A 15,643-nucleotide genomic window follows, 5' to 3' on the forward strand; every position below is an offset into this window, starting at 1 on the left:
CTGCGTGGGGCTGTGTCTGCTTAGTTCCGCTAGTCAGGGTGAACCCAGGACGAGAACATGGAGCCCGGGAAAGCAAGGCCCAAGAGGCACCAGCTCTTCCGCAGCGCTTCTTCCCTGACGCAACTGAAGCCTTGCTGAGGAAGCAGCAGCGAAGTGCTGTTCGCTCCAAGCCAAAGACTCTGCGAAAGCACAGCATTCGCTGAGAAATGTTCTGCGGGCTGCTTCTGCTGGCCTGAGCTCAGTCTCGCGGTGGCTGAAACCTGCATACAGCGAAAACCTCTTTGCCTGGGCATCTCCCCTGGGAAAGCTCTGGGTTCCTTTTGAAATCCAAGTTTTTTTGGGGGATGCTGCTACTGCTTGTCTGAGCTAGTCTCCGGAGCTCGGTGGAATATACCCGCATGGAGCAAAATACCCTTTGCCCTAGCATCCCCTCTGCCTGAGAGAGAAGCCAAGTGTGGGGAAGGCGCAGCACGCCGCCCCCAGAGAAGAAAAGGAGCCGTTGGCCTTGGGGTGGGGAAACGCTCGGGAAGCAAGGTAGCCTGCCGTGGCACAAACAGCAGGCCGGTGGCAGGACAAGTGTCACCCGCTCCATGTGCGGAGCGATGGAACCCCGGCTGTTAGGGAGACATGAGGGGAGGGACACGGCAGAGCCACGTGCACCACTCTGAGGACGGAGTCTGGGCAAAAGGCAGGCCTGTCCTGTGCCTCTGGTCCCTAGGGGACAGCATCTCCGGGGCCACCTGTCCCAAGGGCAGACTTGGGCTTGCCAGCAGGTGCTATACCCGGAACGCGCAGAAACAAACCCATGGAGAAACGGGCAGTCAGATGCCGTCTTCCACCACGATATGGCAGCGATGTGGGTGGCAGGGGGTGTGCCGGGGAAAGAGTGGAGACAGACCCCCACAGTTCCCCATCCAGTGCAAGGGCCGTGTGCAGTGATCCTGTCGCCTCCTCTCTCCTGTGGTGAAGGCACTGGCCTAGACCCCGAGTCTGCCTGAGCGCCAGAGCAAAGGGCAAAGCCTTCCCTACCCCAGGAGATGGAAATAGGCATAGAGTGCCATGTTAGGACACGCACACTGCTGCAGGGTTGTGACTGTGTCTGCTTAGTTCGGCATAGCAAGGTGAACCCCAGGCGTGAACTTGGAGCCCGGGAAAGCAAGTCCCAAGAGGCACCAACTCTCCCGCGTCTCTTCTTCCCTGCCGCGACAGTGTGAACCCCCAAAAGCCTTTCGGATGAATCAGCAGCGTAGTGCGGTGCTTGCCAAGCTGAAAACCTCTGCGAAAGCATAGCAGTCGCTGGGATATCAGAGTCAGTTCTGTGGGCTGCATTAGTTGCTTGCCTTAGCCTAGTATTCGCAGCACTATGGGAGCATATTGCATAGTGCGAAAGCCTCTTTGCCCTAGCATCCCCTCTGGGAAAGCACAGCATTCCTTGGGAAATCAGAGTCGGGTCTGAGGGATTCTCCTGTTGCCTGAGCTGGTCTCCTCAGCACGGTGTAATAAACCCGCATGGAACGAAATCCTCTATGCCTGGGCATCCCCTCTGCCTGAGAGGAAGCGCGCTTGCTCCTGTGGAAAGAGCCTTAAGAAAAGGGACACGTTTTTCACTGCGCTCCCCAAGAGCATGTCTGCGGAAGGTTCAGCACGCTGCCCGGTGAGAAGAGCAGGAGCCGTTGGCATTCTGGTATGGAACAGGTTGCCAAGCAGGAGAGCCGGACCTGGCAGGCACAGCGGCCGGTGGCAATACAAGTGTCTCCCACTCCCTGTGCAGAGAGACGGAAGCCTGGCTGCTACGGAGAGAGGAGGGGATGAGCAGTGCAGGGCACGTACTCCACTCTTAAGAAGGAGTCTGGGCAGAAAGCATGCCTGTCCTGAGCCTCTGGGCCCAAAGAGATAGCAGCTCCTTGGCCACCTGTCCCTGGGGCAGACATGCGCTAGCCACCAGGTGCCTACCCTGAACTCGCAGAAACAGCTCCCTGAAATAACGGGGAGTCAGATGCCGTCTTCCTGCAGGATGTGGAAACTTGGAGGAGGCACGGGGTTTAAGGGGAAGGAGTGGGGACAGTCCCCCAAAGCTCCCATTCAGTGCACGGGCCATGTGCAGGGATCCTGTCACCTCTCCTTTCCTGTGGGGAAAGCACTGGCCTAGTCCGCGAGTCCACCTGAGCGCCAGAGTAAAAGGCCAAAGTGATGCCTACACTGGGAGATGGTAGTGTGCATAGAGTGCCATCCTCGGCTATGAACGCTACTGCTGCGTGGGGCTGTGTCTGCTTAGTTCCGCTAGTCAGGGTGAACCCAGGACGAGAACATGGAGCCCGGGAAAGCAAGGCCCAAGAGGCACCAGCTCTTCCGCAGCGCTTCTTCCCTGACGCAACTGAAGCCTTGCTGAGGAAGCAGCAGCGAAGTGCTGTTCGCTCCAAGCCAAAGACTCTGTGAAAGCACAGCATTCGCTGAGAAATGTTCTGCGGGCTGCTTCTGCTGGCCTGAGCTCAGTCTCGCGGTGGCTGAAACCCGCATACAGCGAAAACCTCTTTGCCTGGGCATCTCCCCTGGGAAAGCTCTGGGTTCCTTTTGAAATCCAAGTTTTTTTGGGGGATGCTGCTACTGCTTGTCTGAGCTAGTCTCCGGAGCTCGGTGGAATATACCCGCATGGAGCAAAATACCCTTTGCCCTAGCATCCCCTCTGCCTGAGAGAGAAGCCAAGTGTGGGGAAGGCGCAGCACGCCGCCCCCAGAGAAGAAAAGGAGCCGTTGGCCTTGGGGTGGGGAAACGCTCGGGAAGCAAGGTAGCCTGCCGTGGCACAAACAGCAGGCCGGTGGCAGGACAAGTGTCACTCGCTCCATGTGCGGAGCGATGGAACCCCGGCTGTTAGGGAGACATGAGGGGAGGGACACGGCAGAGCCACGTGCACCACTCTGAGGACGGAGTCTGGGCAGAAGGCAGGCCTGTCCTGTGCCTCTGGTCCCTAGGGGACAGCATCTCCGGGGCCACCTGTCCCAAGGGCAGACTTGGGCTTGCCAGCAGGTGCTATACCCGGAACGCGCAGAAACAAACCCATGGAGAAACGGGCAGTCAGATGCCGTCTTCCACCACGATATGGCAGCGATGTGGGTGGCAGGGGGTGTGCCGGGGAAAGAGTGGAGACAGACCCCCACAGTTCCCCATCCAGTGCAAGGGCCGTGTGCAGTGATCCTGTCGCCTCCTCTCTCCTGTGGTGAAGGCACTGGCCTAGACCCCGAGTCTGCCTGAGCGCCAGAGCAAAGGGCAAAGCCTTCCCTACCCCAGGAGATGGAAATAGGCATAGAGTGCCATGTTAGGACACGCACACTGCTGCAGGGTTGAGACTGTGTCTGCTTTGTTCGGCATAGCAAGGTGAACCCCAGGCGTGAACTTGGAGCCCGGGAAAGCAAGTCCCAAGAGGCACCAACTCTCCCGCGTCTCTTCATCCCTGCCGCGACAGTGTGAACCCCCAAAAGCCTTTCGGATGAAGCAGCAGCGTAGTGCGGTGCTTGCCAAGCTGAAAACCTCTGCGAAAGCATAGCAGTCGCTGGGATATCAGAGTCAGTTCTGTGGGCTGCATTTGTTGCTTGCCTTAGCCTAGTATTCGCAGCACTATGGGACCATATTGCATAGTGCGAAAGCCTCTTTGCCCTAGCATCCCCTCTGGGAAAGCACAGCATTCCTTGGGAAATCAGAGTCGGGTCTGAGGGATTCTCCTGTTGCCTGAGCTGGTCTCCTCAGCACGGTGTAATAAACCCGCATGGAACGAAATCCTCTATGCCTGGGCATCCCCTCTGCCTGAGAGGAAGCGCGCTTGCTCCTGTGGAAAGAGCCTTAAGGAAAGGGACACGTTTTTCACTGCGCTCCCCAAGAGCATGTCTGCGGAAGGTTCAGCACGCTGCCCGGTGAGAAGAGCAGGAGCCGTTGGCATTCTGGTCTGGAACAGGTTGCCAAGCAGGAGAGCCGGACCTGGCAGGCACAGCGGCCGGTGGCAATACAAGTGTCTCCCACTCCCTGTGCAGAGAGACGGAAGCCTGGCTGCTACGGAGAGAGGAGGGGATGAGCAGAGCAGGGCACGTACTCCATTCTTAAGAAGGAGTCTGGGCAGAAAGCATGCCTGTCCGGAGCCTCTGGGCCCAAAGAGATAGCAGCTCCTTGGCCACCTGTCCCTGGGGCAGACATGTGCTAGCCACCAGGTGCCTACCCTGAACTCGCAGAAACAGCTCCCTGAAATAACGGGGAGTCAAATGCCATCTTCCTGCAGGATGTGGAAGCTTGAAGGAGGCACGGGGTTTAAGGGGAAGGAGTGGGGACAGTTCCCCAAAGCTCCCTATTCAGTGCACGGGCCATGTGCAGGGATCCTGTATCTCTCCTTTCCTGTGGGGACAGCACTGGCCTAGTCCGTGAGTCCGCCTGAGCCCCAGAGTAAAAGGCCAAAGCGATGCCTACACTCGGAGATGGTAGTGTGCATACAGTGCCATCCTAGGCTATGCACGCTACTGCAGCGATGAGGCTGTGTCTGCTTAGTTCGGCCTGGCAGGGTGAACCCAGGACGTGAACATGGAGCCCGGGAAAGCAAGGCCCAACAGGCACCAGCTCTCCCACAGCGCTTCTTCCCTGACGCGACTGAAGCCTTGCTGAAGAAGCAGCAGCGAAGTGCGGTTCGCTCCAAGCCAAAGCCTCAGCGAAAGCACAGCATTCGCTGAGAAATGTTCTGTGGGCTGCTTCTGCTGGCCTGAGCCCAGTCTCGCGGTGGGTAAAACCCGTATACAGCGAAAGCCTCTTTGCCGGGGCATCTCCCCTGGGAAAGCTCAGCGTTCCTTTTGAAATTTGAGTGGTTTTGGGGATGCTGCTACTGCTTTCCTGAGTTAGTCTCCGGAGCTCGGTGGAATATACCCGTGTGGAGCAAAATACCCTTTGCCCTAGCATCCCCTCTGCCTGAGAGAGAAGCCAAGTGTGGGGAAGGCGCAGCACGCCGCCCCCAGAGAAGAAAAGGAGCCGTGGGCCTTGCGGTGGGGAAACGCTCGAGAAGCAGGATAGCCTGCCGTGGCACAAACAGCAGGCCGGTGGCAAGACAAGTGTCACCCGCTCCATGTGCAGAGCGATGGAACCTTGGCTGTTAAGGAGACATGAGGGGAAGACTAGGGCAGTGGCTCGTGAACCACTCTGAGGAAGGAGTCTGGGCAGAAGGCTGGCCTGTCCTGTGCCTCTGGTCCCAAGGGGACAGCATCTCCGTGGCCACCTGTCCCAAGGGCAGACTTGGGCTTGCCAGCAGGTGCTATACCCGGAACGCGCAGAAACAAACCCATGGAGAAACGGGCAGTCAGATGCCGTCTTCCACCACGATATGGCAGCGATGTGGGTGGCAGGGGGTGTGCCGGGGAAAGAGTGGAGACAGACCCCCACAGTTCCCCATCCAGTGCAAGGGCCGTGTGCAGTGATCCTGTCGCCTCCTCTCTCCTGTGGTGAAGGCATTGGCCTAGACCCCGAGTCTGCCTGAGCGCCAGAGCAAAGGGCAAAGCCTTCCCTACCCCAGGAGATGGAAATAGGCATAGAGTGCCATGTTAGGACACGCACACTGCTGCAGGGTTGTGACTGTGTCTGCTTAGTTCGGCATAGCAAGGTGAACCCCAGGCGTGAACTTGGAGCCCGGGAAAGCAAGTCCCAAGAGGCACCAACTCTCCCGCGTCTCTTCTTCCCTGCCGCGACAGTGTGAACCCCCAAAAGCCTTTCGGATGAAGCAGCAGCGAAGTGCGGTGCTTGCCAAGCTGAAAACCTCTGCGAAAGCATAGCAGTCGCTGGGATATCAGAGTCAGTTCTGTGGGCTGCATTTGTTGCTTGCCTTAGCCTAGTATTCGCAGCACTATGGGAGCATATTGCATAGTGCGAAAGCCTCTTTGCCCTAGCATCCCCTCTGGGAAAGCACAGCATTCCTTGGGAAATCAGAGTCGGGTCTGAGGGATTCTCCTGTTGCCTGAGCTGGTCTCCTCAGCACGGTGTAATAAACCCGCATGGAACGAAATCCTCTATGCCTGGGCATCCCCTCTGCCTGAGAGGAAGCGCGCTTGCTCCTGTGGAAAGAGCCTTAAGGAAAGGGACACGTTTTTCACTGCGCTCCCCAAGAGCATGTCTGCGGAAGGTTCAGCACGCTGCCCGGTGAGAAGAGCAGGAGCCGTTGGCATTCTGGTCTGGAACAGGTTGCCAAGCAGGAGAGCCGGACCTGGCAGGCACAGCGGCCTGTGGCAATACAAGTGTCTCCCACTCCCTGTGCAGAGAGACGGAAGCCTGGCTGCTACGGAGAGAGGAGGGGATGAGCAGTGCAGGGCACGTACTCCATTCTTAAGAAGGAGTCTGGGCAGAAAGCATGCCTGTCCGGAGCCTCTGGGCCCAAAGAGATAGCAGATCCTTGGCCACCTGTCCCTGGGGCAGACATGCGCTAGCCACCAGGTGCCTACCCTGAACTCGCAGAAACAGCTCCCTGAAATAACGGGGAGTCAAATGCCATCTTCCTGCAGGATGTGGAAGCTTGAAGGAGGCACGGGGTTTCAGGGGAAGGAGTGGGGACAGTCCCCCAAAGCTCCCTATTCAGTGCACGGGCCATGTGCAGGGATCCTGTATCTCTTCTTTCCTGTGGGGAAAGCACTGGCCTAGTCCGTGAGTCCGCCTGAGCCCCAGAGTAAAAGGCCAAAGCGATGCCTACACTCGGAGATGGTAGTGTGCATAGAGTGCCATCCTAGGCTATGCACGCTACTGCAGCGATGAGGCTGTGTCTGCTTAGTTCGGCCTGGCAGGGTGAACCCAGGACTTGAACATGGAGCCCGGGAAAGCAAGGCCCAACAGGCACCAGCTCTCCCACAGCGCTTCTTCCCTGACGCGACTGAAGCCTTGCGAAGAAGCAGCAGCGAAGTGCTCTTCGCTCCAAGCCAAAGCCTCTGCGAAAGCACAGCATTCGCTGAGAAATGTTCTGCGGGCTGCTTCTGCTGGCCTGAGCCCAGTCTCGCGGTGGGTAAAACCCGTATACAGCGAAAGCCTCTTTGCCGGGGCATCTCCCCTGGGAAAGCTCAGCGTTCCTTTTGAAATTTGAGTGGTTTTGGGGATGCTGCTACTGCTTGCCTGAGCTAGTCTCCGGAGCTCGGTGGAATATACCCGCATGGAGCAAAATACCCTTTGCCCTAGCATCCCCTCTGCCTGAGAGAGAAGCCAAGTGTGGGGAAGGCGCAGCACGCCGCCGCCAGAGAAGAAAAGGCGCCGTTGGCCTTGGGTTCGGGAAACGCCCGGGAAGCAGGATAGCCTGCCGTGGGACAAACAGCAGGCCGGTGGCAAGACAAGTGTCACCCGCTCCATGTGCGGAGCGATGGAACCCCGGCTGCTAAGGAGACATGAGGGGAAGACTAGGGCAGAGGCGCTTGAACCACTCTGAGGAAGGAGTCTGGGCAGAAGGCAGGCCTGTCCTGTGCCTCTGGTCCCAAGGGGACAGCATCTCCGTGGCCACCTGTCCTAAGAGCAGACTTGGGCTTGTCAGCATGTGCTATACCCGGAACGCGTGAAACAAACCCATGGAGAAACGGGCAGTCAGATGCCGTCTTCCACCAAGATGTTGCAGCGATGTGGGTGGCAGGGGGTGTGCCAGGGAAAGAGTGGAGACAGACCCCCACAGTTCCCCATCCAGTGCACGGGCCATGTGCAGTGACCTGTCGCCTCCTCTCTCCTGTGGTGAAGGCACTGGCCTAGACCCCGAGTCTGCCTGAGCGCCAGAGCAAAGGGCAAAGCCTTCCCTACCCCAGGAGATGGAAATAGGCATAGAGTGCCATGTTAGGACACGCACACTGCTGCAGGGTTGTGACTGTGTCTGCTTTGTTCGGCATAGCAAGGTGAACCCCAGGCGTGAACTTGGAGCCCGGGAAAGCAAGTCCCAAGTGGCACCAGCTCTCCCGCGTCTCTTCTTCCCTGCCGCGACAGTGTGAACCCCCCAAAGCCTTTCTGATGAAGCAGCAGCGAAGTGCGGTGCGTGCCAAGCTGAAAACCTCTGCGAAAGCATAGCAGTCGATGGGATATCAGAGTCAGTTCTGTGGGCTGCATTAGTTGCTTGCCTTAGCCTAGTATTCGCAGCACTATGGGACCATATTGCATAGTGCGAAAGCCTCTTTGCCTTGGCATCCCCTCTGGGAAAGCACAGCATTCTTTGGGAAATCAGAGTCGGGTCTGAGGGATTCTCCTGTTGCCTGAGCTGGTCTCCTCAGCACGGTGTAATAAACCCGCATGGAACGAAATTCTCTATGCCTGGGCATCCCCTCAGCCTGAGAGGAAGCGCGCTTGCTCCTGTGGAAAGAGCTTTAAGGAAAGGGACACGTTTTTCACTGCGCTCCCCAAGAGCATGTCTGCGGAAGGTTCAGCACGCTGCCCGGTGAGAAGAGCAGGAGCCGTTGGCATTCTGGTCTGGAACAGGTTGCCAAGCAGGAGAGCCGGACCTGGCAGGCACAGCGGCCGGTGGCAATACAAGTGTCTCCCACTCCCTGTGCAGAGAGACGGAAGCCTGGCTGCTACGGAGAGAGGAGGGGATGAGCAGTGCAGGGCACGTACTCCACTCTTAAGAAGGAGTCTGGGCAGAAAGCATGCCTGTCCTGAGCCTCTGGGCCCAAAGAGATAGCAGCTCCTTGGCCACCTGTCCCTGGGGCAGACATGCGCTAGCCACCAGGTGCCTACCCTGAACTCGCAGAAACAGCTCCCTGAAATAACGGGGAGTCAGATGCCGTCTTCCTGCAGGATGTGGAAACTTGGAGGAGGCACGGGGTTTAAGGGGAAGGAGTGGGGACAGTCCCCCAAAGCTCCCATTCAGTGCACGGGCCATGTGCAGGGATCCTGTCACCTCTCCTTTCCTGTGGGGAAAGCACTGGCCTAGTCCGCGAGTCCACCTGAGCGCCAGAGTAAAAGGCCAAAGTGATGCCTACACTGGGAGATGGTAGTGTGCATAGAGTGCCATCCTCGGCTATGAACGCTACTGCTGCGTGGGGCTGTGTCTGCTTAGTTCCGCTAGTCAGGGTGAACCCAGGACGAGAACATGGAGCCCGGGAAAGCAAGGCCCAAGAGGCACCAGCTCTTCCGCAGCGCTTCTTCCCTGACGCAACTGAAGCCTTGCTGAGGAAGCAGCAGCGAAGTGCTGTTCGCTCCAAGCCAAAGACTCTGCGAAAGCACAGCATTCGCTGAGAAATGTTCTGCGGGCTGCTTCTGCTGGCCTGAGCTCAGTCTCGCGGTGGCTGAAACCTGCATACAGCGAAAACCTCTTTGCCTGGGCATCTCCCCTGGGAAAGCTCTGGGTTCCTTTTGAAATCCAAGTTTTTTTGGGGGATGCTGCTACTGCTTGTCTGAGCTAGTCTCCGGAGCTCGGTGGAATATACCCGCATGGAGCAAAATACCCTTTGCCCTAGCATCCCCTCTGCCTGAGAGAGAAGCCAAGTGTGGGGAAGGCGCAGCACGCCGCCCCCAGAGAAGAAAAGGAGCCGTTGGCCTTGGGGTGGGGAAACGCTCGGGAAGCAAGGTAGCCTGCCGTGGCACAAACAGCAGGCCGGTGGCAGGACAAGTGTCACCCGCTCCATGTGCGGAGCGATGGAACCCCGGCTGTTAGGGAGACATGAGGGGAGGGACACGGCAGAGCCACGTGCACCACTCTGAGGACGGAGTCTGGGCAAAAGGCAGGCCTGTCCTGTGCCTCTGGTCCCTAGGGGACAGCATCTCCGGGGCCACCTGTCCCAAGGGCAGACTTGGGCTTGCCAGCAGGTGCTATACCCGGAACGCGCAGAAACAAACCCATGGAGAAACGGGCAGTCAGATGCCGTCTTCCACCACGATATGGCAGCGATGTGGGTGGCAGGGGGTGTGCCGGGGAAAGAGTGGAGACAGACCCCCACAGTTCCCCATCCAGTGCAAGGGCCGTGTGCAGTGATCCTGTCGCCTCCTCTCTCCTGTGGTGAAGGCACTGGCCTAGACCCCGAGTCTGCCTGAGCGCCAGAGCAAAGGGCAAAGCCTTCCCTACCCCAGGAGATGGAAATAGGCATAGAGTGCCATGTTAGGACACGCACACTGCTGCAGGGTTGTGACTGTGTCTGCTTAGTTCGGCATAGCAAGGTGAACCCCAGGCGTGAACTTGGAGCCCGGGAAAGCAAGTCCCAAGAGGCACCAACTCTCCCGCGTCTCTTCTTCCCTGCCGCGACAGTGTGAACCCCCAAAAGCCTTTCGGATGAATCAGCAGCGTAGTGCGGTGCTTGCCAAGCTGAAAACCTCTGCGAAAGCATAGCAGTCGCTGGGATATCAGAGTCAGTTCTGTGGGCTGCATTAGTTGCTTGCCTTAGCCTAGTATTCGCAGCACTATGGGAGCATATTGCATAGTGCGAAAGCCTCTTTGCCCTAGCATCCCCTCTGGGAAAGCACAGCATTCCTTGGGAAATCAGAGTCGGGTCTGAGGGATTCTCCTGTTGCCTGAGCTGGTCTCCTCAGCACGGTGTAATAAACCCGCATGGAACGAAATCCTCTATGCCTGGGCATCCCCTCTGCCTGAGAGGAAGCGCGCTTGCTCCTGTGGAAAGAGCCTTAAGAAAAGGGACACGTTTTTCACTGCGCTCCCCAAGAGCATGTCTGCGGAAGGTTCAGCACGCTGCCCGGTGAGAAGAGCAGGAGCCGTTGGCATTCTGGTATGGAACAGGTTGCCAAGCAGGAGAGCCGGACCTGGCAGGCACAGCGGCCGGTGGCAATACAAGTGTCTCCCACTCCCTGTGCAGAGAGACGGAAGCCTGGCTGCTACGGAGAGAGGAGGGGATGAGCAGTGCAGGGCACGTACTCCACTCTTAAGAAGGAGTCTGGGCAGAAAGCATGCCTGTCCTGAGCCTCTGGGCCCAAAGAGATAGCAGCTCCTTGGCCACCTGTCCCTGGGGCAGACATGCGCTAGCCACCAGGTGCCTACCCTGAACTCGCAGAAACAGCTCCCTGAAATAACGGGGAGTCAAATGCCATCTTCCTGCAGGATATGGAAGCTTGAAGGAGGCACGGGGTTTAAGGGGAAGGAGTGGGGACAGTTCCCCAAAGCTCCCTATTCAGTGCACGGGCCATGTGCAGGCATCCTGTATCTCTCCTTTCCTGTGGGGAAAGCACTGGCCTAGTCCGTGAGTCTGCCTGAGCCCCAGAGTAAAAGGCCAAAGCGATGCCTACACTCGGAGATGGTAGTGTGCATAGAGTGCCATCCTAGGCTATGCACGCTACTGCAGCGATGAGGCTGTGTCTGCTTAGTTCGGCCTGGCAGGGTGAACCCAGGACGTGAACATGGAGCCCGGGAAAGCAAGGCCCAACAGGCACCAGCTCTCCCACAGCGCTTCTTCCCTGACGCGACTGAAGCCTTGCTGAAGAAGCAGCAGCGAAGTGCTGTTCGCTCCAAGCCAAAGCCTCAGCGAAAGCACAGCATTCGCTGAGAAATGTTCTGCGGGCTGCTTCTGCTGACCTGAGCCCAGTCTCGCGGTGCGTAAAACCCGTATACAGCGAAAGCCTCTTTGCCGGGGCATCTCCCCTGGGAAAGCTCAGCGTTCCTTTTGAAATTTGAGTGGTTTTGGGGATGCTGCTACTGCTTGCCTGAGCTAGTCTCCGGAGCTCGGTGGAATATACCCGCATGGAGCAAAATACCCTTTGCCCTAGCATCCCCTCTGCCTGAGAGAGAAGCCAAGTGTGGGGAAGGCGCAGCACGCCGCCGCCAGAGAAGAAAAGGCGCCGTTGGCCTTGGGTTCGGGAAACGCCCGGGAAGCAGGATAGCCTGCCGTGGGACAAACAGCAGGCCGGTGGCAAGACAAGTGTCACCCGCTCCATGTGCGGAGCGATGGAACCCCGGCTGCTAAGGAGACATGAGGGGAAGACTAGGGCAGAGGCGCTTGAACCACTCTGAGGAAGGAGTCTGGGCAGAAGGCAGGCCTGTCCTGTGCCTCTGGTCCCAAGGGGACAGCATCTCCGTGGCCACCTGTCCTAAGAGCAGACTTGGGCTTGTCAGCATGTGCTATACCCGGAACGCGTGAAACAAACCCATGGAGAAACGGGCAGTCAGATGCCGTCTTCCACCAAGATGTTGCAGCGATGTGGGTGGCAGGGGGTGTGCCAGGGAAAGAGTGGAGACAGACCCCCACAGTTCCCCATCCAGTGCACGGGCCATGTGCAGTGATCCTGTCGCCTCCTCTCTCCTGTGGTGAAGGCACTGGCCTAGACCCCGAGTCTGCCTGAGCGCCAGAGCAAAGGGCAAAGCCTTCCCTACCCCAGGAGATGGAAATAGGCATAGAGTGCCATGTTAGGACACGCACACTGCTGCAGGGTTGAGACTGTGTCTGCTTTGTTCGGCATAGCAAGGTGAACCCCAGGCGTGAACTTGGAGCCCGGGAAAGCAAGTCCCAAGTGGCACCAGCTCTCCCGCGTCTCTTCTTCCCTGCCGCGACAGTGTGAACCCCCCAAAGCCTTTCTGATGAAGCAGCAGCGAAGTGCGGTGCGTGCCAAGCTGAAAACCTCTGCGAAAGCATAGCAGTCGATGGGATATCAGAGTCAGTTCTGTGGGCTGAATTTGTTGCTTGCCTTAGCCTAGTATTCGCAGCACTATGGGACCATATTGCATAGTGCGAAAGCCTCTTTGCCTTGGCATCCCCTCTGGGAAAGCACAGCATTCTTTGGGAAATCAGAGTCGGGTCTGAGGGATTCTCCTGTTGCCTGAGCTGGTCTCCTCAGCACGGTGTAATAAACCCGCATGGAACGAAATTCTCTATGCCTGGGCATCCCCTCAGCCTGAGAGGAAGCGCGCTTGCTCCTGTGGAAAGAGCTTTAAGGAAAGGGACACGTTTTTCACTGCGCTCCCCAAGAGCATGTCTGCGGAAGGTGCAGCACGCTTCCCGGTGAGAAGAGCAGGAGCCGTTGGCATTCTGGTCTGGAAAAGGTTGCCAAGCAGGAGAGCCGGACCTGGCAGGCACAGCGGCCGGTGGCAATACAAGTGTCTCCCACTCCCTGTGCAGAGAGACGGAAGCCTGGCTGCTACGGAGAGAGGAGGGGATGAGCAGTGCAGGGCACGTACTCCACTCTTAAGAAGGAGTCTGGGCAGAAAGCATGCCTGTCCTGAGCCTCTGGGCCCAAAGAGATAGCAGCTCCTTGGCCACCTGTCCCTGGGGCAGACATGCGCTAGCCACCAGGTGCCTACCCTGAACTCGCAGAAACAGCTCCCTGAAATAACGGGGAGTCAGATGCCGTCTTCCTGCAGGATGTGGAAACTTGGAGGAGGCACGGGGTTTAAGGGGAAGGAGTGGGGACAGTCCCCCTAAGCTCCCATTCAGTGCACGGGCCATGTGCAGGGATCCTGTCACCTCTCCTTTCCTGTAGGGAAAGCACTGGCCTAGTCCGCGAGTCCACCTGAGCGCCAGAGTAAAAGGCCAAAGTGATGCCTACACTGGGAGATGGTAGTGTGCATAGAGTGCCATCCTCGGCTATGAACGCTACTGCTGCGTGGGGCTGTGTCTGCTTAGTTCCGCTAGTCAGGGTGAACCCAGGACGAGAACATGGAGCCCGGGAAAGCAAGGCCCAAGAGGCACCAGCTCTTCCGCAGCGCTTCTTCCCTGACGCAACTGAAGCCTTGCTGAGGAAGCAGCAGCGAAGTGCTGTTCGCTCCAAGCCAAAGACTCTGTGAAAGCACAGCATTCGCTGAAAATGTTCTGCGGGCTGCTTCTGCTGGCCTGAGCTCAGTCTCGCGGTGGCTGAAACCCGCATACAGCGAAAACCTCTTTGCCTGGGCATCTCCCCTGGGAAAGCTCTGGGTTCCTTTTGAAATCCAAGTTTTTTTGGGGGATGCTGCTACTGCTTGTCTGAGCTAGTCTCCGGAGCTCGGTGGAATATACCCGCATGGAGCAAAATACCCTTTGCCCTAGCATCCCCTCTGCCTGAGAGAGAAGCCAAGTGTGGGGAAGGCGCAGCACGCCGCCCCCAGAGAAGAAAAGGAGCCGTTGGCCTTGGGGTGGGGAAACGCTCGGGAAGCAAGGTAGCCTGCCGTGGCACAAACAGCAGGCCGGTGGCAGGACAAGTGTCACTCGCTCCATGTGCGGAGCGATGGAACCCCGGCTGTTAGGGAGACATGAGGGGAGGGACACGGCAGAGCCACGTGCACCACTCTGAGGACGGAGTCTGGGCAGAAGGCAGGCCTGTCCTGTGCCTCTGGTCCCTAGGGGACAGCATCTCCGGGGCCACCTGTCCCAAGGGCAGACTTGGGCTTGCCAGCAGGTGCTATACCCGGAACGCGCAGAAACAAACCCATGGAGAAACGGGCAGTCAGATGCCGTCTTCCACCACGATATGGCAGCGATGTGGGTGGCAGGGGGTGTGCCGGGGAAAGAGTGGAGACAGACCCCCACAGTTCCCCATCCAGTGCAAGGGCCGTGTGCAGTGATCCTGTCGCCTCCTCTCTCCTGTGGTGAAGGCACTGGCCTAGACCCCGAGTCTGCCTGAGCGCCAGAGCAAAGGGCAAAGCCTTCCCTACCCCAGGAGATGGAAATAGGCATAGAGTGCCATGTTAGGACACGCACACTGCTGCAGGGTTGTGACTGTGTCTGCTTTGTTCGGCATAGCAAGGTGAACCCCAGGCGTGAACTTGGAGCCCGGGAAAGCAAGTCCCAAGAGGCACCAACTCTCCCGCGTCTCTTCTTCCCTGCCGCGACAGTGTGAACCCCCAAAAGCCTTTCGGATGAAGCAGCAGCGTAGTGCGGTGCTTGCCAAGCTGAAAACCTCTGCGAAAGCATAGCAGTCGCTGGGATATCAGAGTCAGTTCTGTGGGCTGCATTTGTTGCTTACCTTAGCCTAGTATTCGCAGCACTATGGGACCATATTGCATAGTGCGAAAGCCTCTTTGCCCTAGCATCCCCTCTGGGAAAGCACAGCATTCCTTGGGAAATCAGAGTCGGGTCTGAGGGATTCTCCTGTTGCCTGAGCTGGTCTCCTCAGCACGGTGTAATAAACCCGCATGGAACGAAATCCTCTATGCCTGGGCATCCCCTCTGCCTGAGAGGAAGCGCGCTTGCTCCTGTGGAAAGAGCCTTAAGAAAAGGGACACGTTTTTCACTGCGCTCCCCAAGAGCATGTCTGCGGAAGGTTCAGCACGCTGCCCGGTGAGAAGAGCAGGAGCCGTTGGCATTCTGGTCTGGAACAGGTTGCCAAGCAGGAGAGCCGGACCTGGCAGGCACAGCGGCCGGTGGCAATACAAGTGTCTCCCACTCCCTGTGCAGAGAGACGGAAGCCTGGCTGCTACGGAGAGAGGAGGGGATGAGCAGTGCAGGGCACGTACTCCACTCTTAAGAAGGAGTCTAGGCAGAAAGCATGCCTGTCCGGAGCCTCTGGGCCCAAAGAGATAGCAGCTCCTTGGCCACCTGTCCCTGGGGCAGACATGCGCTAGCCACCAGGTGCCTACCCTGAACTCGCAGAAACAGCTCCCTGAAATAACGGGGAGTCAAATGCCATCTTCCTGCAAGATATGGAAGCTTGAAGGAGGCACGGGGTTTAAGGGGAAGGAGTGGGGACAGTTCCCCAAAGCTCCCTATTCAGTGCACGGGCCATGTGCAGGGATCCTGTATCTCTCCTTTCCTGTGGGGAAAGCACT

Source organism: Mustela nivalis (genome assembly GCF_964662115.1).
Source record: "Mustela nivalis genome assembly, chromosome: 12".
In the NCBI taxonomy this organism is placed as follows: Eukaryota; Metazoa; Chordata; class Mammalia; order Carnivora; family Mustelidae; genus Mustela; species Mustela nivalis.